We start from the raw sequence: 26,191 nt of genomic DNA, 5'->3' as shown, positions 1-26,191 counted from the left end.
ACACCCAATAAACAGGGGAGCCCTGGTTTGCTGGAGTTCAAGCTCTGGAAATAAGCAACTTAAACATCAGTAGCCCAGGCTTGGACCTGCCATTTTGTTTCTGAACCTCCTGATTTTCGTGTTTTGTTTTCAGAACAGCTAACCCTTCAGGCATTGAATGTCCCAGCATTTTCCAATTTTCCATTGGAATATGTCTCAGTAGTTCTAGTCTGAAATAAACTGAACTAGAATCACTTAAGGTAGAAAGATTAAGTTTAGGTAAGGCAAAATACTTGTAGGTTATCTTGTAGGTTGTATCTTTCAAGGATTGTAACCTTGGCATAGTGGAGAGGATTGTGTACTGCCAATGACTTTGAGAGCAATGTCACCTGGAGTTTTATACTGGTAGCAAGGTCAAGAGCAAGGTTTATAGACTAATACCATATTTACTTGAATCAAGATAAGGTTCCCCCCTCCCACCACCCATTCAACATGGAGGGGAAAAAGTCCCTTTTCTTTAACTGAGGTGGAGAGGGGAAAAGGAGAAGAAGCTGCTGTGGTTCTGAACTTGGTCCCATGCCGAAATCTTCCTGCCCACTCTACCTGCCCCATAAAGGTTCTGCTCCCTTCCCTTCCCTGCCATTAAGTATCGGGTATGGCTCCAGGTCCATTCCTTCCCAGGGCACGGAGCCCATGGAAGTTGTGGCCCTTGCCCAGACACATAGAAGCATCACAGGGCCCGAGCTGCTGCCACCACTGCTGCTTGACTAGGCAAGGGCCAGAGATTCCTTCATTTCCAGGAGTGAAAGAATCTGGAGCCATGCCTTCCAGTAAGTAGGGAGGGAGCAGGTAGAGGCTTCAGGGAGGCAGAGGTTGTGGGGAGCAGCAATGGGGGAGAGGCTGTAGGATGGGACAAAAGCTGTGAAGAACAAGAGTCAGAGGCCTGGGTTCCATAGGGGGCAGGCTACGGGAGGCCAAATGGGGAGTCAGGGGGTATGCCATCCTGTTGCTGCTATCCCTGCTTCAATAGTAGGGGAGATGAATTTAAGACAACTTTCCAATAATTTGAGTACACACATGGAAAATTATAACATATCTATAAATTTTCCATATATGGGAAATTATTGGGGGGAGTTATCTTAAATTTAACCCTCATCCTTTCTCATGAAACCATAACCATTGCTGATCTCATGGGGAAACCTGTTATCCCATCCACATGAACAAAATTGAATCAGTGACAACAATATAAATGTACCAAAAACTATTTATGAAACATACAGATTGTTTGAAAGAGTATTTATGATGATTTGAACCCAAAATATTATTTAACTAGGACTATGAACAAAATTTAAACTTTTAGAATTTCAAAACATGATTGAACAATTAGCTAAGTCTGCAGTTCACACTGTTTTCAAAATAACAATTACTTCCAAAAACATTTCCTAAGTTTTTTAACTGAATATTGCATTTCTCACAAAGCATCAGTGATATATGGTGGTGCACACAAGCAAAGCATTTACAATCTTTGAATTGTTTCCAGGTTTTGCAGTCATCTGTCTTTAGACAAAAAGCACAACATCCCTTCATGCTTGCAAATGATGAGGCTGGCAATGGCAGCCACATCAAGTGTATTGAAAAATAGTGACATTGGCCACCTTTTGATTTTCTATTTCAGGTGGTCATATAGACTAGCGGAGTCAAGGTTATCCGCCCCGCCCTTGTTTTGGTTGTAGTCATGAATGATGTCCAGCTTTCTTTGCTCTCCACCAACTGACAGGTCATGGTGCATGCTTGACAGCAACAGCACAACTTTGGACTTCTTGGGTACATAGGAAACTAGGGTGACTCCCGCATCAAAAGCAAAATCAGAGTGTAGGGTGGCCATCCATTAGTTACCATGGATACCTGAAGTGGACATGAATGAGGTGTGAAAGAATGCTGACTTTTCAGATTCATTCACCCAAAGTGGCCAAACAGGTCTAGGCCTGTCATTTATACAGAAATTGCATTGGGGTAAGAAGTTACCCCAATGTGTTAACATGGGCGTGGGGTAAGTTGTTACCCCATATGGAAAAACAGTCATGCCTGGAGTAACATGTTATCCTGGGCAGTGTTTCATCCACAGGGAGCAAACCATTCATGTAAGCTGGCTGTTCTTTGGGGATATTGTGCACTGTGGTGCCAGTGACTTAAAAGATTATTTTTTTAGAATTAATTAACTTTAAGATACTGCACAAAATATACATCTGAGGTAGGAAGTTACCCCACGGGAACATATGAAGGTTAAAGCTGTCTTGGATTTTGGTAAAGACAGTAGTGATCCAAAAATAAAAATCCTCAACAGTAGAGCAAGCACATGAAGAAAGAATACTTCACAAAGGTTGTCAAGGCAAATAAAGTAGAACAGAAACTTCTGCTCATCTAGGTTTTGTATCTTAACCATCAGATTAAGGTTTCCTTCCTGTGAGGTATTGTGTGGATCCTGATGTGCAGTGGTATCCTCAGGTTCAGAGAAGACATGAACAACTGTCTTCCTTCAACAGCAAGTCCTAGTGTTTACCAGAAGTCCCTAGTTATGCACCTGGATGGAGGCAATGATTGTATGATGGTTGTTTTTCACTTGGAACTCAGATGTGCCATTCAGCAGCTGCAGTCGTGACTGAGCAAGCCTCTTCATGATCTACTCTTCTCATATGGAGGGAGGGCGGCTAGAAAAAGTGTCTACCATATACTCATTTCAACTGATTGGAAAACAGCATCCAATGAGATCACTCTATCTTTGGTCAAATTCAAGTTATGAAATTTGCAGTCTGGAACATCCTCACCCTGATAGACAGCCTCAACAGTAAATGAGCAGAGTGAAGTACATCACTCATGGCCAGAGAACTTGCATGATTTGGTTTTGATATTGTTGCACTTAGTGAGACCACAAGGGGAGGAAGGGGCAAAGAATAGCCAGAAAAAGACTGACATGTACATTTTTGGTTTTGCTATCAAGACCAAGATAAACTGAAGTTGGAATGTTCAGCTGACATCAGTAACATGCCACCAGCATCAGTGTGTAGACCCCAACCCTTGATGCGTATGATAAAACAGAAGAACTTTTTTTCTAAATTTGACCACATCCTATTATCATCCCCAAAGAAGATAAGATCGATTTTGTTAGTAGTTTGTGCTAGAGTGATCAGAAACTCTGAAAGGAACACTTGGAGAGGAAGGATTGACAAAAGTCAAGTCAAATGGAATTCCTCTCCTGAGCAAGTGTTCAGACCATGATATCATCATCACAGAGTCCTTATTCAGCAAAACCAAAAACAGAGAACACCACAGATGCACCTCCACTCAAAACACTAACATGTGATTGATCTCCATATCACAGGAGCTGTGACAGTAGACATGACTGCTGCACAGATTATAATTTGATACATTCCACCATATCCATTCATATCACCCCAAATGATGTAAACGGAAGAAGAAATTTAGAAAGGTTCAACATCAAGTGCTTGAAAGGCCCTGATAAAAGTTGTCATTTCCAGCAGTGCCTCAGTGAACAACTCTAAGCCAGCTCATGACATCAACACAACACATCATTGTGAGAGTGTCAAGAAAGTCATGCATAAGGTATGTGAAGAATGTCTAGGCTTCCACAGAGAAACACCAGGACTGGTTCAGTGAGAATACAGGAAAATCCCTGTTATCTGGGATTTTACCAACTGGAATATTCCATTAACTGGAATTTCAGTGGCGGGACACATATGGCACTGTACCCTTCTGCTTTCCTGCCTGCTGTGCCACTTTTTTCCTTGGCTGTGTGCGCATCCCTCACCACCGCTGCAGCAGCCTGTGGCTGGGCTGCCCTGGCATTTGAGGGGAAGGGGGAGTGGTGCGCAGCTGGATGTGGGAGGGGGAACCTGACCCCAGCACCAGCACCTCCCACTCCACCCAGGGTCAGAGCTAGGAGCCCTGCCCCCCCCAGGTAGTAGCTCCAGCTCTGTGGGCCCATGCAGAGTGGCACCTGCCGCAGGGAGTGAGGCCAGGCTCTCCTGCATGCCCTCTTGGTGGGGCTTACAGCTGCCAGCTCTCAGGGCAGGGCTGCAGCCGGAGCCAACGAGGTGCAGCAGGGACCCGCCTGCCCTGGGAATGATTCCCATGGCCCCTCCTACCCTGGCCAGGGTCAGAGCCAGGAGCCCCGTGCCTCCAAGTAGTGGCTCCAGCCACCAACCCCGATGAGGCCACCACCATCCTCTCCCCTCCCACCCCCCATTCCTGCATCTGGCCGGAAACCCTGTGTCTTAGGTAACTGGTACTTTTAGCTTACCAGAACCTCTCATTCCTCACTTGTGCCAGATAACAGGGAGTTTACTGTAATAGGGAAATTTAAGTTCTCATTTACAGAAAAAAGGAGAGCCTTCAAAGCTTGATAGAATGACATTAACTCCAAACAGAAGCAATACACTTATCACTACATGAAAGATGAGAGCCAGAAAAAATGTTTAAAGAACAAAGAGTGAAAGAACAAATGATGGGAGGAAAAAGCAAAAGAGATTCAAAAGTTTGCTGACAGCCATAGTTGCTTCAGAACAACCAAAGCTATCAATGGGCCAAGCACACAAGGAGTGATCCCTCTGAGGTTCAAAATGAAACAACACCCTTTAAAGACAACTCCATCATCAACACACAATAGAAGTAGTACTTTCAAGACCTATTGAACTGAGATTCCGATGCCACAGACAATACCATCTAAACTATTCAGCAATACCCATTAAGGATTAGTTTGCAGGTTCTTCAATTTATTATCCAGAAGCATTGAAAGTCATTAAGCATATGAGGAACAACAAGACATGTGGCTGTGTAGGTTCATGGAATACCAACTAAAATGTGTAAGTAAGGTAGAAAAATGTTCTCTCACCAACTACACATTGTTATTGTGAATGTCTGGAAACATGAACAGATTCCCAGTCTTGAGATTCCAGAATCATTACAGTATTCAAGAAAGGAGAGAGATCAGACTGCAGTCATTATCATCGTATTGCATTACTGTCCAAAGATGGGAAGATCCTCACCCACATTCTCCTCAATAAAATTATTTTCCTCACTGAGGGGATTCTACCTGAGTTCCAGTGGGGTTTCAGACTACTCAGAGATCATAGGTATGATCTTTGTTGCTAGATGACTGAAGAAGTGCTGCAAGCAACACTGAGATCTTTACATGGGCTTTGATTCAATCAACAGAGGGGACCTGTGGAAGTCCTGATGAGATTTGGATACCCGGCAATTTTTTTTACCATTATCAGACTTTTTCACAATGACATGCAACAACCATAATGAGCGATAGCTCTGAAATTCACTCCTTCACTATTAGACCTGAAGTTAAGCAAGGATACATGATTGTACCAATACTATTTTTCATCTATATAACAGCTACTCTATATCTCATTGCTGATAGACTTCCATCTGGAATAAACATCCAGTATCACATGGCCAGGAATCTCTTTAACATCAACCAGTTATTTTTGAAATCCAAGATAACCAATACCTCCATTACTGATCTGCGGTCCTCTAACAGTGTCAGGTGGCCCCAGTCAATTGAAGAGTTACATGTCACCCTTGATTGCTTCTATGTGCAAATGTATAAAATGCTTGGACTCACTGTCAACTTCAGGAAAACCAGGATATTTTACCAACCCACTGCAAACCAACCAACTGCTCCTCTACATATTACTTGTAGATGGCAGTCCTTGGAAGTTGTTGAGCGTTTCCCTTTGGGTAGCTACCTTTCCCAAAAAGGAAAAATAAACTACAGTATTCAACACCAGATACAATCTGCCAGTTCTGCCTTTGGGCATCTCTGAGACTGTCTCTTGCTACTCATGACATCTGGACCCAAACCAAATGTATCATCTACCAGGCTGTTGTCATCCCTACAGAATTGCATTGGTGTAAAACTTGGATGACATATCGGAAACACTATCAGTGGTATCTTCACCATCAGGTGTATCCATTTGAATGATAGAAAAATGAACACCATCATTGTCTCTCAAGTAAACACCACTAGCATTGAAACCATTTTTATTTGGCACCAGCCCCATTGCATAAGACACCTGACAACCAACTCCCAAAACAAATGCTATACTCCTAACCCACCCTTGGCTACTGTGCTAGAGGTTGACAAAAAAAAGTCAGGGGCATCTTGAAGGCTACTTTGAATAAATTCAATATTAACATCAATATCTGGAAAACTAAAGCCCTGAATCATCCCCAGTGGCGCCATGACATATGACAAGGCATCAGCCATTTTGAACAAACTCATTTCACTATGGAAGTGGATAGACTAGAGAGGCAAAAGAAAAGAAGTATGACTGGGCATCACTAGGACTACAGTTGAACATTTGGATCTTGGATCAGCTTCCTCAGTCATCTTCTGAATCCCCAATGACTTCTCTATTTACTGGAAGACTGTAATCTTCATATCAAGTGACATGTTGATGATGCTGAGAGGGTAGAAAAAATAATTGTTGGAAAAATTGAACCCCATTTTTGTCTTTCACTCTTTTCTTTCTTTATGTAACTATTTTCCTAAATTCTGTGTTACCTTATTAAATTAATACCATTTGGTTTTGATGCATATGTTTCCAGTTCACAACAAACTTGTTCCGTCTTTAGGGTTATAAAAAGTAATCAGTAGCAGAACCAAACTCTGTATAGATAACCTTATATAACATGATTGGCAAATGAGAGGGACTAGAAGTAGAAACTAGAAATAGATTTAGAAAGTAATTGCATCTCACCAGTTGCTGCAATTGAAAAGACTTGCCACTGAAGAATGGAAGAGGACTCTGAGGGTGAATCCAGATGAGCATGGATGTTTGTTTCACTGGGGACAAGGAGCAGCAGCACACCTTGTGCTGCTGCTCCTTGTCCCCAGGAATGCCTGTGCCATGTGTGCTCTGATGCATGACAAGTTACCCTGTCACCCCGCTTTTTTGGCATGGATTTTTTCGACCCTGGGACCTCCCAAGGTCAAGCCCCCTCTTCCCCTCTGGACTGCAAGGCGGCAGCACGGGGAATGCCTGAATGTGACACACCACCTATGGGTCTCTTGCACCACATATTGCACATCCATACTCACCTGGAAATGACCCAAGAGGGAAGACCTATCTGGGGACCATGACAATATCCATTAAGCCCATAGAGGCCAGCCTTTTTGGTCAATGTGCCACAAATGTATTCCCACAACCTCCCCAGGTGACACTATGATCTCCTTCCCCTGCTGATCTCCTGCTCTACCTTTTGCTTCCTGCCCTATCTATTACTTTGCTGCCTGTTCTCTCCTTGATCTTCTGTGTGCCTCACCAGGAGGCTGCCCATGCCACTTGTGACATGCATGCCACAGGTTGGTTAGCCCTGCAGTAATAATTTTCTGCACTTTCTGATGTTACTTGTAAGACTAGCTGTCAAAGTATGTGAATAAGGGATAATACAAGCCTATATCTGACACACAAGTCCCCAGAATAGACCTCCTATAAGATATCTTCTAGGTTCCTTTTGGGTCTCTTCACTGTATTGAAAAGACTATATTGAACATAGGAAATAGTTGCATTATTAAGGGTTTATTGAGAGGGCCTTATATTACAGAAGGACTGTAGTCACATTGTTAAGTACACCGATAACCTTTAGCTTGTTCTCCCTGCTTTTAACTGAACTCCAAAACCATCCTTTATTACTGAAATAATTAAATAATACATACATACTTTTTAGAAAAGTTTTTTGTTATTTTTGTTTTGTATAAGCATGTACAATATGTTTTTTCTACTATTGCTGCATTATATGCTCTTTACACTTTTGTATTTATTTTGTGTATTGCCCCTGAAAATTTCTCAAAGTACTTTTGAGAGTTTGGGTGACACAAAATATGACACTTTTAGTACAGAGGTTTCATTTTTCTGTCCATTTTGTGTGAACACAATTGACAGCATTTCTTATTTTTTAACCCAGGCTGTCCAACAAGTGCAGCAGATGCAACTAGATGAGCTGGGATTTCCACTCCATCTGCTTGAAACACATCAAAGACTCCAGCTTGAACAGTTTGTGGATTGCCACCTCTCCACTCACTAAATTGTTGACTGCTTCTCTTCTGAGGGTCTGGTGAAACAGTTGACATTAATGGAACCTTTCAGAATTCCTGTTGCTGTCACCCTACCTCTCTGAGATACAAGATCCTGGGCTAAATGGACCTGTGGCCTTACCCAGCATGACACTCCTTATGTTCTTATATTTAGCCTGAAAATTTGAGTGCCAAATGAAAAGTGTAGCAAAGTCATACATTTTGAAATACATTGGGCCTCAGTGAATCCTCCTCTTACTTGTATAAAACCTGGTTAATTGATACAAAATGCCTGACTGCAGCAAGCTGGGGAATCACTTAGCTCAGCTCAAGTCATTTACAGTTGTTAAACTCAGCACAACCCTTTATTTTGTGGGTGCACATGCCTCACAGGACCCCTCTTACATTCATCAGTCCTCAAGAACCCAAACTTAACATAATCCATGCAGAGTGCACTCAAAGTCTTGAGTCTTTTCTAGCCCTGAGAAAGTGCCTCTGGCTCACTGCTGCTCCCTTCACACTGATGTTATCCTTCCCAGTCTGGCTCTGACTCTGGTCCTGTCATGGTGCAGCTGCTCCAAGACCCCACACAACACAGGGCCATATGCTGCACGCAGCACCTGTGCCAGACCAGCGCTATACAGTGGCTCTGGAATGGCCCAACCCAGGTCTAAGACCAGCCAAGTTACCCTCATCCAGCCCACCGGGTGAGATGAGTTTGGCAGCCTGCTACCAGATCGAAGACATTATTTCATTTTCTTTTTGACTTGTCTGTTGTCACAATCATACCTGTCTTATTGGCAGACAGGTATGACATTGCAGCATCAACACAGTAAAATATTTTCAATCTGTATTTCTCATATTTGTGAAATATCAGTGTAAATTATAAAGTCTGTATTTTAACCAATTACCTGATACATACTGCCTACCCAAATTCAAGAGAATTGTCTCCTAAACCACTCAGAGTGCAATGATTTTTTAAAAAAAAATTCTAGTTTTCATTGTTATATTTTATTTTTGTCTAAAAGGCAAAAGAATGGCAAAATCTTAAATTGTCACATAGATACTGAGGCATGAAAGTATACTGTGTGTGGCTGCCTGATGTATATAGAGTCATAGAATCAGAGGACTGGAGGAGACCTGCAAGATCATCAAGTTCAGTCCCCTCCCATGGGCAGAAGGTTACTGGGCTCAACAAGGTGCTTATGCAGCCTCCACCTGGACACCTCCAAGGATGGCAACTACACCACCTCTGGTAGGAGTATGTTCCAGATTCTAGTTATCCTTATGGAAAAGAAGTTTTTCCTTATGTCCAACCTAAAGTTTCCCTCAATTAGCTTGTGCCCATTGGTCCTTGTCCTCCCAGGGAGTGCCTTCCTGAAGAATTCCTCCCCTAAAACTTGGTGCTCAACCTAGACTGAACAGGCCCAATTCCCAGAGTCTCTCCTCATAGAGCCTATTCTCCAGGCCCCTAATCAAATGGGTGGCCCTTCTCTGTACCTTCTTGAGCTTATACATATGCTTCCTGAAGTGTGGTGCCCAGTACTGGACACAGTACTCCCGCTGTGGCCTCACCAATGGCGAATAGAGAGGGAGGAGCACCTCCCTGGTTCTATTGGCCACATATCAGCTGATGCATGCCAGAGTTCTATTTGCCCTGTTGGCGACTTCATTGCACTGTTGGCTCATGTTCATCTCCTGGTTGATTGTTAACCACAGGTCCTGTTCAGAGGCTTTGCCAGTCAGTTGACTACCACCCATCATATAGTTGTGGTAGAGGTTCCTCCCACCCAAATGAAGAACCTGGCACTTTTCCCCGTTGAACCTCATCTGATTCTATTCAGCTCATAGAACCAGTCTGCCAAGGTCATCTTGGATCCTTACCCTATTGTCTGATATGCCCGCATTTCCCCACAGCTTGTTGTCATCTGCAAACTTAATCATTTAGCTTTCCACCCCCGCTCATCAAAGTCATTGATAAATATATCTCCCTTTTTGTCAGTGCAGAGGCAGAAAAAGATTTTGTAGTCATCATTGATGCCAAGATGAACATGGGCTGGCAGTGTGGGCATGCAGTCAGGAAGGCCAACCACACCTTGTCATGCATCCACAGATGCATCTTGAGCAGGTCCAAGGAGGTGATACTCCCCCTCTATGTGGCACTGGCCAGGCCGCAGCTGGAATATACTGCATTCAATTCTGGGCGCTGCACTTCAGGAGGGATGTGGACAACATGGAGAGGGTCCAGAGGAGGACCACTCGCATGATCAGGGGACAGCAGAGCAGGCCCTACAAGGAAAGGCTACAGGACCTGAACCTATTCAGCCTCCACAAAAGAAGGCTAAGGGGGTACCTAGTGGTCTGTTACAAACTAGTCATAGGGGACCAGCAGGCATTGGGGGAGTCCCTGTTCCCCCAAGCACTACCAGGAGTGACCACGAATAATGGTCACAAGCTGGCACAGGGTAGATTTAGGCTAGATATCAGGAGGCGCTACTTCATGGTCAGGGTGGCTAGGATCTGGAACCAACTTCCAAGAGAAGTGGTGCTGGCTTCTACCCTGGGGGTCTTTAAGAGGAGGCTAGATGAACACCTTGCTGAGGTCATTTAACCCCAGCATTCTTTCCTGCCATGGCAAGGGGTCAGATTCGATGATCTGCTCAGGTCCCTTCTGACTCTACTAACTATGAAACTATAAACTATGAAACTATGTTAAAGAGCACAAGTCCAAGCACCAATCCCGGGAGGCCACCACTGGAGATGGCCCTCCAGGATGAGGCCATGCCATAGATTACAACTCTCTGGGGTTGGCCTCTAAACCAGTTGTCCATTTGCCTCACTATAGACTGGTCTATGCCAGTACCCTCCAGTTTTAGAGATAATCTCATGGGAAACAAAATTAAAGGCTTTACTGAAGTCCAAGTGAATGATATCAACCTCATGCCCCTTGTCCAGCTGGTTAGTTACCTGGTCAGAAAAGGATACCAGTCTTGTCAGGCATGATCTACCCCCGACAAAGCTGTGCTGGTTGCTTCTTCATACTCCACCAGTTACAAGTTTGTGATTGATGGCCTCCTTAATGATTTTTTCAAATTTTTTTCCCAGGACCAAAGTCAGATTGACTGGTCTATAGTTTGAAGGGTCATCCCTCTTCCCTTTCTTAAAGATTGGTACCACATTGATCCTCTTCTAGTCATTCAGCACCACTCCTAAGTTCCACAACACTTCAAACAACTTCACCAAAGGCCCTGCTATGAACTCAGCCAGTTCGTTCAGGACTCTCACATGCAGGTCATCTTGCCCAGAAGACTTGAAAACATCCAAATGTGCTAAGAATACCCTCACCTTTTTGGGACTGATTTAATATGGTCTGTTGTCTTTCCCATATTCCCTGGGCCTCTGGACAGATGAACAGCTCCTGCCAGATTTCAGGAATATTGATGTGAAGTATGTATTTACGAGCTCTGCCTTTTCGCGGGCATCAACTGTGGGCGGCCTTTCCATATTTAGTAGAGGTCCCACAGTGGAGCTTGATTTATTTTCTTGCTCCCTATGTACCTATTGAAGGACTTTTTACAGTCCTTTATTTTGGTTGCCAGCTTGAGCTCAGTTCCTGCCTTGGCTTTCCATGTCTCATACCTGCAGACCCTGGCTATATAAGTGTACTGCTCGCTGGATGCTGAACCATTTTTCCATTGCTTATATGCTTCTTTTTTCTTTTTCAATAGTTCCTTAATGACCCTGTTGAGTCAAGCGGATCTTTTGGCTCCTTTCCCATTTCTGACTGTGTAGGAATGGCCTCTTTTTGAGAAGTAAGACTTGCCCCCTTGAGGAAGCACCATCATTCCTTAACGCCCAAATCACCCAGTCACTGGTTGTAGAGGGTCTCTCTAACTGGACTCCTGAGTTTGCCAAAGTCTGTCCTTCTGAAATCTAGGACTTCTGTTCTACTATCTGAATTCCCAGATTTTTGTTGCACAGTGAACCTAATCAGATCATAATCACTGTTGTCCAGAGTACCTCCAATCCTACCATGTCCTCCCCTTCAGTCATCATTAAGTCCAGAGTGGCTTTACCCTTAGTTGGCCCTTCCACAGTCTGTATCAGGAACAGGTCGTCAGTAGCTGCCAAGAAGTTGGCTTACCTGCTGAAACTAGCTGAATGGTTCTCCTAACAGATGTCGGGATAGTTGAAGTCACCCATGACAATCAGGTCTTTAGTGCTGGCTGCCTTAGTCAGTTTCCTGGAGAATATTTGATCACTCTCTTCTTTTTGGGAGGGAGGCCTGTAGTAGACTTCCACCATCAGGTCTCCCCCTCCTGAACCCCCTCGTATCTTGACACAGAGGGTCTCAAGGGATGTCTCTATCAAGGGACATGACCTGTACACTATGAAATGTGAAACCAGCCTTTTACATAGAGGGCCATACCTCCTCCCTTCTTCCCAACCTGATCCTTCCTACAGAGCCTATAGCCCTCAATATTCACTGCCCCAATATTCACTCAATATTCACGTATTGTCCCACCAGATCTTTATCAACCCAATGAGATTAAATTGCTCATCTACCAGAAGGAGCGCAAGTTCCTTCTGTTTATTACTCATGCTTTTGGCATTCCCATAAAGACACCTGAATTCATATTTACTAAAACAACTACTATACTCCCAACTCGGCCCAGAACAAAAGACACACAGGGACCAAAGGAAACACTTTAAGGACACCCTGAAGGTGAACATTGAAGAAGTGTGGCATTGAAACCACAAATTGGGAAAAAATAGCCTGGGGCAGGGCTACATGGTGACACCTTATGAGAGAAGGTACATTTTTGAAGATAACAGTCTCACACTGGAAGCATAAAAACAAATGGAAGGAAAGGAAACAAGACTAGGAAATCCATGGTTTGATCCTCCCTTAACCACCACCTGTGGCATTTGCCAGGGAGCCTGTGGCTCTAGAATCAGCCTTCTTAGCCATCAGCACTCCTTTACAACACTTTATTTGACCCATGGGAGTGATCATCCTTGACTGTGAAGAATCGCTAATGACAACAACAACAACTGTGGCATGAAGAATTGAGTGGCCATCTTTGAAAGACAGCATCTCCTCCACTGATTAAAGGATTTCATTTAAGGAACTGTAGTTCCACTAAGAAATAGTAAATGAATGAATGAAGTTTTAATGAAGCTAATATACTCATAATGTATTTTGGTATCAACCTTGAGACCCTTTTTTTTTCAGCACATTGGCAACTTGGGTTTGACTTTTGTCAGATAGCATTATTAACCCTTGTCTTGCAGATTGTGACTGAAATCTTTCTGATGGTTTCCCTTGGGCACAGTGTAGCCATGTTTATATAAGAGATTGGGCATCTGTGCTTTTTGTTGTTGAGATTCAATATGGATATCACCACAGGGCTGGTGGTTCATTACTGCAGTTTAGTTGGATCTCTTCTCATTGACAGTGTCTAAATATTGAGTAGTGCAACCTTCATTACCATTCTCAGAATCATCTTTTTGAAACAGAACAGTCAAACATTTCATGGAAAATGCTATCCAAATTATATCATGTTCTAGTTCATGCTTTCTTGTAGGCAGCAAGCCATCCTCACTGTGTTTAGATTCATGGAGCTGCTAGAAATTTGCAAATGCTGTGTGAGACCAGTAAGTTCTGTCCTGTTCATGGGGATAGGATGGCGCCTCTTTACCAGCCCCTGAAACAAGCTTTAAGGGTCCAGATGAAAAAAAAATGGTATAGAAAGTTCTGAAACACTACATTATGGTTTTAAATCTTGTTTATTTATTGTAGGAAGTATCTTTGAAACACTCTAGAGAAAGCCATGACCAGCCATCAAGCTTCTCAGTTAAATAGGTTGCATATAGTAACATAGAACCAGGCTTTAGAGTCCAGATACCCTGGAGATTGCTTTCATTGGAATAATTTGGTTCTTTTGTTGTTTTTTTTAAATAATCATAATATAACCTGCCCTTTAGAAATTCTGTTTCTGAATGAGACCAATCAATAATAGTACACTATATGAAGTACTTTTTCCAATCCACTGATTTCCAACTTCGCAAACTGAGTATTTGCCTTATTAGGTAATGGGTTGCAATGGTTAAGGATTTCTCAATGAAGCAATTTAATCAATAGCAAGTATCCATTTGTTTAAACAGAAACTTTTAGCAGGAATGGGCCACTTTTTCTGAGTTCCCCACTTCCCAGAAAAGTTTTAAAGAAGGTAAGAATATAAGGATTGCTATACTGTGCCAGATCAAATGTTGATCTATCCCAGTGCCTCTCTGAGAGTGGCACTTGGGATTCTTTAGAGGAAAGGTATAATAGAGTGATCCACCCCTACCATGACATTCTACTTACCTTGAGTAGGTTACATCCCTAACTGTTATGTGTTGATAACCCCGCTCTAGACTTATCCTACAAAAAATGTCTAATCTCTGTTTGAACCCACGTATAGTTCTGGTCTCCACAATAGTTCATGGCATTTATTGTCATAACATCTGTATCAATATCTTATAATAACACTTCATTTTATTTTTTTTAAAATAGCTTCCTTTTTTGAAATGTAAATTAGAATAGAAATAAAAAAATAGGAAAGGGAAAAACCTAAATTAAATTCTCAACAAAAATATGAAAATTATCAATATGAAATGTTTAGAATGATCCTTTTTATTATTAATTACTTTTCAAAATCCTGAGTGGGAAAACTCTTTTCCAACCAGCTGTAATAATAAGCTTATGAAGAAACATGCTTTCATAGTTTGATGTATATATTATTATTTTTCTGTGTAATTCAGCACAACCATTCCAAAATGCTTTTCAAATAAAAAAGGAATATAGTAGAAGCACACTAATCCATAGGCAGAGTAGGGAATGCACCTTTGTAGACTAGCTAAATAATATATGTATATATATAGAGAGAGAGAGGGAGCACAAGCTTTCATGAACCCAAGTTCACTTCATCAGAATTCATCACTAATCCATAAACACTGGTTGAAGGACAGTCAAAAGTAATTGCAATGCTGTATCCATTTTAGATGCATCCAGTTAACAGATAAACTTCCCCAAGGATGTTATGACAGGAATACATTTGGCTTGGATCCTACCTTGAGCTGGGGGGTTGAACTAGATGACTTCCTGAGGTTCCTTCAAGTCCTTTTCTATAATTTTATGGCCCTAGTTTGGGACATGTTACATAGCTCATTCTTTAAAAGCTGACAATTATACTGAGAGGAAACAGCTTCTTGTCTTATTTTGGGAATACTACAGTTACTAAGGTCACACAACTTACTTATTTAAGAGTGTTTTAAATATGATTAGTGGAATTGCATGATGCAGATAAAAATGGAATTTTCCTTGAGTATTCACTAGGTTGTTGTATAAACAATTTTGTCCACCAGTGGATCAGAAAATAAATGTAATATATAAAAATAAAATAATACCACATGTATTTTAATGCTTGAATATTTCAGTGATAGGCGCTATGCTAAACCCTACAATACAATACAGATGACTTACAGGGCACATCCAGGGATGCAAGCATGTGTGCTTGCAGCAGCTCAAATAGAAGTGGTGCAAATTTGAGCTGGGGATCTTTGCCTCAGCACATGTGCTCAGACATGCATTTTGTTCTGGAGCAAATTGTGCCACTTGGGGCAAAATACCCCTGCCTGGCTCCTCCAAGATATTCAGCCTGTGGTGAGCTAGAGCCCAGAGCCAGCACTTGTACTGTTGCCAGCAGTATAAAAAGCTGCCTTGCGCTGGCCCCATCCATACAAAAAGCTGCCCTGGCAAGCTGCTCAGGGCTACTCACTCTCAGAAGCTCCTGGGGCCCAGCCAATTGGTACCTGGGGACACTACCCCTTGTGCCAGCTGGACTGCTGCAGCAGCATCCCAAATCTATTTTAAAAATACCCCAAAATCCATGTTCTTCCACATTTAAAACAAAAGACCAATCCACACACACACACATATCTAGAGACAGAGACAGAGACAGAGAAACAGCAATCAGTTGGGCAATGCTTCATTGGTATATTTACAATGTTAAAGCAATTTGGAAGCCTACCAATATCTCTATCATCATGATAAAATGAATTCTAAATACCTATATGTGTTGATGTGTGCTTTTGGTTTTCTTTGCACACGATGGGTGTGTGATGGGGGGATGTGGTGTTTGCAGGAAGGGGATGGGGAGGAGTGTGGGGGAAGGTGGGTGAGTGTGTGGAGGGATGTAGGTTGGTGTGTGGGTAGGTATGGGGAAATTGCTGGGGGGCTGTGGGTGTAGGGGACCTTGTGGGGAGACTGCTCAGGAGGGGTGGTTCCCCTGGCTCCAACACAGTGCAGGCCCCCCCCAGCACATGGAATGGCCCCCCAGATTCCCTCTGGAGGGCTCCAGTCACCCCACCCAGGGTCTCAGGTCCCTGCTGAAGGACCCTAGCACCCCTGCTCAGGGTCCCAGGTACCCCAGAGGTCTCCAGCCCCCTTCCCAGGCTCCCAGCTCCCCAGGGAGGACCCCAGCCTCCCTGCTTAGGATCTCAGGTCTCCCCCTGCAGGGCCACAGCCCCCCCATCCACAGTCCCAGCTGCCTCCTGTAGAGCCACAGCCTCCCTGCCCAGGGCCCATAACTTGCCTTTTGCAAGAGCAGTGGGAGTGGGGCACTCTGAGTCTGCTGCTGCCAGCTCCCAGCTCTCAAGGACTATGCGCCGAACCCAGCTGGGTTCTGCCAGCCCTGGGGCCCCTTTGTGGCCTGGCCGGGCTGGACCCACAGTGGCAGGACCTGTCACAGCACTCAGGGACATTATGCCAGGCCCAGCTGGGTCCTGCTGGCACTGCTCGTGGGTGATACAGGATAAAGTCCTTGGTCTTCCTGATTCTTTCTCTGGCTCCAAAACTGGCACAACTTAAACCTCAAACCAACTTAAACCCAGATATCCTACATTTCACATGCTTGCCATAACCATTGGGCTGCTGCTTTTTCCTTTCCCTGTGATCCAAGACAAATCTGGATTACCTAATCAAAAAAAAAAAATCAGAAAATTCCTGACCAGATCAGATTTCAAGTGCTGCCTGAAATGCTAAAGGAAACTTCTGTCTCATCTCCTGCCTTTTTCCTTTTCAGCTGAGGCCAGAAAGGGTAAAAGTATATTAAAAAGAAAGATAATAGGAATTAAATATTCTCCAGATTTTTTGTATTTTAAGGATGGTTCAATATTAATTCTGGGTTATAATAATTTGTGTCTCATTTTAATCATGCTGGAAAGACACATTGCTAGATACATGCTCTTATTTCCATATGCTCAGGCTGACTGTAAACCTAAGATTGATTAGAGCAAATGAAGTAATTTTCTTCAGTAGGAATGATTCAGGAGGGTTTAGTATGAGCAAAACTTGTGTGATTAATGTAAAATATAGTGGCACAGACTGCTATCTTTCCTTTTAGAAAATGAGAAAATCCTTCTGACATAATTTTCTGCTATAGTTGCATAAGTCATTTGAATAAAAATTGGTTATATTGATTGTTGTAAATTGAGCCCATAACCTTAGAAAAGAACAAACAACATTTATACCCAGACACATATTGTGTAACAATGATCCTGATTTCCTAGTATAGATGAAAAGTGGCTCCACTGGTACTTATGGAAAATATTATTTTAATTAAAGCTGGGTGACAAATTTCTAAAAATAACATTTTCAATGAAGAAGAACTCTGGGTTTGGCCGGCTGTCTTGTAAAGCCTATGTGTGTGTTTGTGTGTGTGAGCACATGTGTGCAAGTGTCATGTACTCTACCTATCAAATGAGGAACACCTGTTTCCTAAGGAGGAAAACAAGACACATTTTATAGTGAGGCTTAGGAGAATGTGCAAGACCTCTGGTGATGCTAGGGCAGAGAAGAACTAATTTCAGGATGTAGGAATTTATCTGTGAGGTTCCAATTAGAAAGAGGAGTGTAAGAATTTCTCTACCCCTGGAGTGTCTCGAAAATCACTAGACACTTCGTAAACTCTGCCTGACTAAGCTATATCCAGACAAAATGTATTACTTGTATCTCTTTTCATCACTGTGAGGATGGTTCAGTTGAGGGAGCTCACCCAAAGACAAAGTGGCAGTCAGGTTTGATGTTTTATCTTGAAATACAAGAGATGAAACTTGATGGCCCAGAAAACTCCTTCCAGTCCAGTGTTCCTAGACTACATGGTATTATTACCATTGGAAATAATCCAATTTCTTACATCTTATTTCTTATTTCTGCATTTCTTATGTCTTTTTGGAATAAGGAAACATGAAGTCATGGGAAAAGGAGAAACAGAAGTCAAAGGATAGCAAAATCTATTTGAATCTAACCCCCCCCCCATTTTTTCCTGAGTTGCATTTGAATGAACAGAGCAGTTGTTTTGTCAGTCACGGAGGCTAATGAGTTTGTGAGGTTTGAGTACTGTAGCAGAGCAAAAGAAATATAAATGATAATAGTTTGGGGACATTTAATTGCCACAGTTCTCTGCTGCTGTAAACTCACTTTTTCTAGAGTTCACTGGTTAGTTAAGAAGCCTGATTCATTCTTTTTCTAAATTTAGCCATAAAATAATGCTCCTGTCTCAATTTCTCTTAACATCTTTGGATACATGAACTCATTTTTTATTTAAAATGAAAAGTAGCTAAGACTTCACAGCTCATTGAGAAGCAGTATTTTTTTAACCAAAAACCAGGTATTATTACAATAAACATTTTAATATACTTATGTAAATGGGGGGGGGCTTTCTATATAAAGCAAGAATCTTTGAAAGGCAGACTTAGAGCATACTTCTCTTTCATAAGTCTAACAAGATAAAACCAATCCCCACTTACAAGGAAACACCTAGAAAAGCATAAAACAAAGTTCAAGCATGTAATGATGAGCATTCAGTTTGCATATTTCCCAGAATCAGCCAGTTGAAAGCAAGTTAGTTTTCAGAGAAACAACATGACTGTGTATTCAGGCTCATAGAAGACAAATCGTATGACGGGCCTACAGGCAATTCCAAAGCTGCTACAGTGCTTCCTGGGGAGCCGCCAAAGAACCAAATGCTAAAGCTGGAAAGGGTTTGTACTGCTTAACATATGGCCTTCACGATGGCCAGCAAAGACTCAAGGGTGTCCTCAGGTGCTGTCCCTTCTGCAAAAATGGAAGAAGAGAATGTAATTGAGGCAAAAGAGAAATAATCTTTTTCATTATGGCCTAAAGCTATTCTTCAAAAATAACTCTGAAGGTGACCTACCTAGGCATAATAAAAATGATCTATAATGCCTGTCCTTAAAAATTCTTCAGTTACTTTAGATAAACTAGGAGTTCTAACTCAGTTTTTCAAAATTGTTGAGTCCTACTTTGTATTAAACATACAGAGTAATGCCTATACTATGCAAATAATGCAGACTAGTTATCAAAGTCAAAACAAGAAAAATAAATTAAGGGTTGTATAATTTGTATTGTATTTCTCATGATGTAAATAACATACTGATTTGGGCTAATGTTTGTATCAAGTGCCTATCATTTGAACTATTTCTCACATGGGCATAACAGGCAATCTTAGATTCTATTGTAGTTCTATACATTAATATTTTTCTCCAGTTTTAGCTAATGTCTGTAGTGTATTACTTTTCATTTCCATTTATGCATTGCAAAAACAAAGATCTTCTCCAAAATATCTTTTTCAAATACCTTTATATACAGGAAATGCATGGATTTTTTTATTTATAAAAAAATTATTTGTATTTTGAATTTTTTCTTGTGCTAGAACTACTTAAGATACAAAAGATAGAAAGGCAATTATTGCAATGAACTAAATTTGCAAGGAACTATTTCTATTTTGTTAAAGTATCCTTTGCCAGAATAATTTTCAGCTGCAAATGAGACAAAAATGGCATTACTGATTGAACAAGTCTTTCTATGGATTTCATTTGGCAACAGATGCAACTTTCAGCATGTATATATTCTCACTGATGTCGATGGTGACTGTTCACATATTTAAGCTGAAGCAAGCATTACAATGGATCAGAGATGTAGGGCAGGGCAGGGTTAAGCAATTTCTGGGCAGCAGGGCGCCAAATGAGCTTCAGGCTGCACCTCTCTGGGCCACATTCTGCACAGGCCATGCACCCTAAGGCAGCCTTGCTAGGATCTCCCTGGCTCCACAGGCAGCCTTTTCTCCTCCCTTACCACATGCAGCCTGAATGCTTTCAGACAATCCTGCAGCCTAGCTCCTCTCGCCCTGGCTGTGTGCAGAGTACAAGTAGCATAGACCCTTCCCAGGGCCTTTCCCACCATGCTTCCATTCCCTCAGGAGTACAGCAGGAAGCGTAAGTTGGAATAGAGGGGGGCAGCCCACGGCTCCCTGTCACCGTAACAGAAGGAGCAGTGGGAGGAGTGGTGGCCAGGAGGGAGTCCGTGTGCCACAGCTGGTCGGTGGGCTGCCATTTGGGAAGACCTGACTTAAGGTATTATCCAAAACTAGTGATGTCTGTGGGAATCTTTCCATTGACTTTAATATACTTTGGATCAAGCCCTTAGTAAGTTACCTGTAGATGCCCCTCAGACAATTGACTTGGCTCCTGGTACTCTAGGATCTTGCTAGTAATATGTCACAGCCAGCCCTGGCTATGCAGTTTCTAAATGATGATCCTTCTAGAAGTAATACCAAAAATTAGTTACAATAATGATGGCTAATTCTATTAACCTGTCCTTGGGTGTTGAGTGACTAAGGCATAGATGATCATTATACCATCATTTAAAGTAATCTTTTGTAATGTGTTTACTTGCAATATTTGGTCATTACATGAAAGAATATTTAATATTCAGCAAACTAGGTCAAAAAATCTGTTTTGACATGCAAGCAAAATAAGAATGGAATATAAAACAAAGTGTTATTTTTCTATAAAATAATTTGCATATAAAGGAAACATGAATACTCTGTACAGTGTTAAAACTGTCCTGAAAAAAATATGACCAAATTACTAGCAGCTGTGGAGCACTGGGTGCATGCTACAAATTAACTTTTTCATTGCAGCTCAATCACTGAGCTAGACTATTCTCAGATGACAGAACAAGGAGCGATGGTCTCAAATTCCAGCAAGAGAAGTTTAGTTGGATATTAGGAAAATATTTCTCACTAGGAGCATGGTGAAGCTCTGGAATAGGTTACCTAGAGAGGTGGTAAAATCTGCATCCTCAGATGTTTTTAAATCCTGACTCAACAAAGCCCTGACTGGAATGATCTAGTTGGGGGGATGGTCCTGTTTTAAGTGGGGGTTGGACTAGATGACTTCCTGAGATCCCTTCCAACCCTAATTTTCTATGATTTTTACAGCATATCTTCATTGTGATATGGACTCTGTCTTGGAGTCCCAAATAGTACTTCAAAGGAAAAGAACATGAATAATTGGTCTCACAGAAGCACCCCATAGTGAATATCCATTTGAACATATTTTTGTTTTATTTTTCTTGAAGTTCTAATCATTAGAATTTGAGAAAAGACAAAAATATTTAGACAGTAAGGGTCAGATCTAAATTTATCTTGTACACCCCTTAACTTAGCCACTTTACTCAATAAATCTAATCCAAATAGACAAATTTAGGTGTCTGTGGGCACGCCTACATGAGATGCTTACTGTGCAGTAGCTTAATAACACTGCTAGTCAAAAACTGTGCTAATACACTACTGTGCAGTGTTATTAGGCTTCTGAACAGAAAGCATCACTAACAAACCATGCACTGGCACTACTGTGCAGTAGCATGAGTTACTGTACATTTAGTTTGTACTTCATTAAGCAAGTTCTAAATTAAATGTGCAATAACTACTGTACATTAATGAACATGTAGACATGCTCTCTGGTCTTTAAACAGTGAACAAGGAAGCCTAAGCATCTTCCAAGACAGTTCTAGTGTGCCTAGGTGCTCCTCAGGGAGGCACTTATAAAAGAGTTAAAAACAATATTTTCCAGGTGGAATTTCCTTTACAAAAGCAGTTTTTAGAAAGCCAGTTAAGCCATCTTGCCAGATGCTTTGAAATGCTGTAGTAGTGTAAGTCAGATGGAGTGGACTAATAATAAAGCTCCTTTTGACTGTCTCTGTAATGTTTATAAATTAAAAGAGTTCAAAAGGAAGACTAAACTTGAGCCTACTTTAATCAGTGAAATATATTACTTGTTTCTAAAGTGCAATGGTCCTTAGATTTTGGTGAAAAGAACATAATGGATACAAATATTTCATTTTTTGTGCAGTGTTTTCTAATGGTATCAGTCTAATCCTCCAAATCCTAAATTAAAATGGCTTTAATATTCTTCACTTATTCTACAGCAGTCAGAGCAATGTGCTGTTAACTCAATTGTGAGGAGATGAAATGATGCAAATAATGAATGAAATTTTAATAGGTTGAAAATAAGAGGCATTTTTCCCCCTAGAAGATTCCATTTTGCAAGAACTAATATCAAACTATAACTTTCCAAAGTGAAAAACCCATCTGGATAGAAAGAGATTTCTGAACTTTGAACATTTCTGAAATGTGAACTTTGGTCATCCATACCCAGAGGGCAGGGGCTGGTGGGGGATTGGGGTGGGGAAGGGAGGAAATTAATAGAAATGGTTAACAAATGATTTGCAAATTCTGTTTAAGTTTCCCATGTCTAATGGCAAATCCAGTTTTGCACAGTCTTCTAAAAAGTTGTCTTTTTCTTTCCCTTAAAATGAAGATTGATGTCAACATGACCAATATTATTTTTCTATGGAGAATTTTTTTAGGCTACAATTTATTGGCAAATCCATGGTCATACAGTATATATTTATATGGTTCTGTGCTATTACATGGGATAATGGAATCAATAAAGTGTCAAGTATACATTCTAAACAAACATAAACATTGCAGAGATTCTATTTAATTGAACTATTTTTTAGCCCAAGACAGGGCAAACTAGGAATCAATATGTTCAGCAAGGTGCCTGTGTGTACAAACCATAAGCCAAATGCAATATTCAGTGGAGAGATGCATAGAAAGACATTAAAGGAGGAGCAGGAATTGCTTTTTTGTGACTTTAAGAGTAGAAAAGGCAATCGGCTCTTATATCAAAGTTTCGAAATGGTCCATCCCCACTACCAAAAAAACCCTTGTGAACACAAATTAGGAACTGCAAATTCATAAAAATTAAGAGTTTGATTTTAGTTAGGTTACCATTTTGTAAGCATAAGGCGGTGTGGTTCAGTGGAGCAAATGTTCCCTGAGACTGTACTCTAATCTTGGCTATGTCTTCGAAGTAGGGACATGTGACTACAAGGACCTCTTGGGTTATAAAGGCCTGTCTCCCGATGTAAAAGACAACCACTTTCTATAATTCAGTCTATAAATTTCCCAAAGTCAAGTTCCTAGTTAGGTTTTTCTTTATGCCCATTTTGCGTATTAGAAGGCTGTTCGAGGACTGTAGTCTTCTGATCCTTATAAACTTAAAGACACCCATTTTCCTAAATTTATTCATAGCCAGTTTGGTACCCATTTGTGCTTGTGCCAATGCTGTCTTTTATTCTCTGTCCCAGGTCTGTATTCCCTGAAATATTTATGGAGAATAGTCACATCCCCTCTCAGCCTAGTAGTGTGACTTTTTGCAATCTTTTTACCCCTTTATTTCTTCTTGCACATACAAACTGTCTGGTTTTGGTATAGAGATAGGGACTGCTTCTCATTACATGCTTATATAGTGTCCTCAAGCAATGAGGCCACAACCTTAGTTGGATTCCTTAGGTGCTATACCAACACAAATATATAATAATAATACCATTGTTTGGAAAAGTAAATAAGGTAGGGAACAGGAGAGAATATTTCCTTTGCAAAGAGAGCAAACAAAATTAGCTGTCTGAAAAGATCATCTCTGAATAGATTTGCCAGGATTTCCTCAAATAGCTATTAAAAAAAAAGAAAATAGGGAGGTATCATAAGACCATCCTCTCTATTCTGCTCTCTATGGGCATGTCTACATATTCATTAACACACTTTAGGTAATGTGCATTAAATCTAGTACCTCTTTTGTAAGGTACTAGAAAAATGTGCATTAGCCTATTTTAATGTGCATTAGCTTAAGAGCATTTTTTTGTGATGATTTAATGTGTATTAAAATAGGTTAATGCACATTAAAGCACAGGTGGAGATGTGCCTAGTATGTTCTTCATAAGTTCTTCAGTATTTAAGCAAAATATACATTTGAAATAAAGAAATATACTTTCAAGTTTCATTTGTTCTGGCCTACCTTTTGGTAAATGCAATTTTTTGCCTATACAATTTCTCTGAATTTCTCTGAATTTTCTCTGAAAAATGTGACTGAAAATACTGCATCTGTAACAGGAAGACCAGACCCAGGGAGCAGAAAATTTAAACGGTACCAATATTTATATTTATGCTACCTATTATGTGTCATAATTGATTCTTGATCCTCATGGATTGCTCATTACCTTATATCCAGCACATGAAAAAAACATTAATAGATATGAAAACTCCTTTTGTTATACAGAAGACTTTGCATTTTTATTTTAATTTATCTTTATGTCCAGTCCTGTTGCCTTTTATTCTTAGATGTCTCTGAAACTTGGAGTCTAGCGTATTGTATTTAGGTTGAGATTCCTAGGTGCAAAGCAAACACAACACAGTGCTCATAGCTATTCAGAATTGATGCTCTTTTTTATTCAGTGGTTTGAACACTAATTTGAGATCTGAAAAATGAAGGAGTTCAAATCTATTGCTATAATCTTCCATTATAGTGCCTGACCACCTAGTCATGGTCTGTTATAAGATGGGATAGTTTCCACTATTGTATTTTATTCCTAGCTCTTCCAGTTACTCATTTGGTAACATTTGCTAAATAATACACTATCACTTTGTCTCAGTTAAATACCACACACTCCTGTTTATAAAGGTTTAATTTGATGTCTAGTGGCTTTGGTGGGTTTTCAGTCAAACTCTAGAATACTTTAAGATCTATGGATCAGAGGTACTATATAAATGTAATTTGTAATTATTAGTACGCAACTGACAAATCACATTGGCATCATTGTCAAGGTTTTGGCTGTAATCAAGAAATAAGCAAAATGACCAAGCTGTAATAAAAATAGTTGATTGTACTTTTTTATTCTAAATACTTTTTTAAACAAATGGTCTTAAAAAAAAAGAAACAAAACATAACAAGGTTTCTTTTGAAATCTTTGGATATTTACATGAAAGAAACATAGAATATGGATTTCGTTTTTCCTAGGAATTATTTCACGTTTACTGCCCAACTCTAGTGATAATTATAAAATTCAGCTTCAACCAGATTCATTACCTGAAAATATGAAATACCAGCCATTCTTGCCCTCTGTTAAAGCCTAATAAAATATATTAAGAAATATTAATTCATAGATGCTTAGAGCCTCAATAATTTTAAATATTAAAATATACTTTATGATAAAATATTAACTCTAGGAAAAGGCAACATTCCCTTTGCTATAAAGATACTGTAGTGTAATTTTCTTAAGAAAACTTGCACTGGGAGGTGGAGGTGGAGCCTTTTTATCCAGTGTCTCAGTAATTAGAGCACTTGCCTCATGTATGAGTTCTAAGCTTTTCTTAGCCAGAGGGGATCAAACTTGTGTCTCCTGTGTCAGGACAGTTCCCAGAGTACCACTCTATTCCTGGTATGTGTGTTGAGTGAGAAGCAGAAGGGGGAATGGGTTCTGCTTGCTGAAGATGCAGAAAAGAATTCAAGGTTCATAAAGCCAGAGAGGAAATGAGAGCAAATAACTCAATAATGTAGTAGTCACGGACATGTATATTTGAGGAAGGGGTGAATATCTAGATATTAGCCTCTTTTCTGAGGACTATTTATACATTTTAGCCAATGACTATTTGATGTAAAATAAAGAAACAGGCCCCGGAGCAGGGATGAGAAACCAACTGGACTGAACCCAGCAGGGAACTTAAACAGAGAAATATCTAATTTCTAGATGCCACTGCTAGTTGCTTTAGAAATAATCCAGATCATAATGATTTTTCATCCTAGCTTCTCTGAACCAGTAAACATGACACACACGCACACACAGGGAACATTTAC

Source organism: Crocodylus siamensis, chromosome 4 (genome assembly GCF_052110815.1).
Source record: "Crocodylus siamensis isolate JL-2025a chromosome 4, ASM5211081v1, whole genome shotgun sequence".
NCBI lineage: Eukaryota > Metazoa > Chordata > Crocodylia > Crocodylidae > Crocodylus > Crocodylus siamensis.
The sequence above is the reverse complement of the archived record's forward strand: the minus strand, read 5'-3'. Positions refer to the sequence as shown.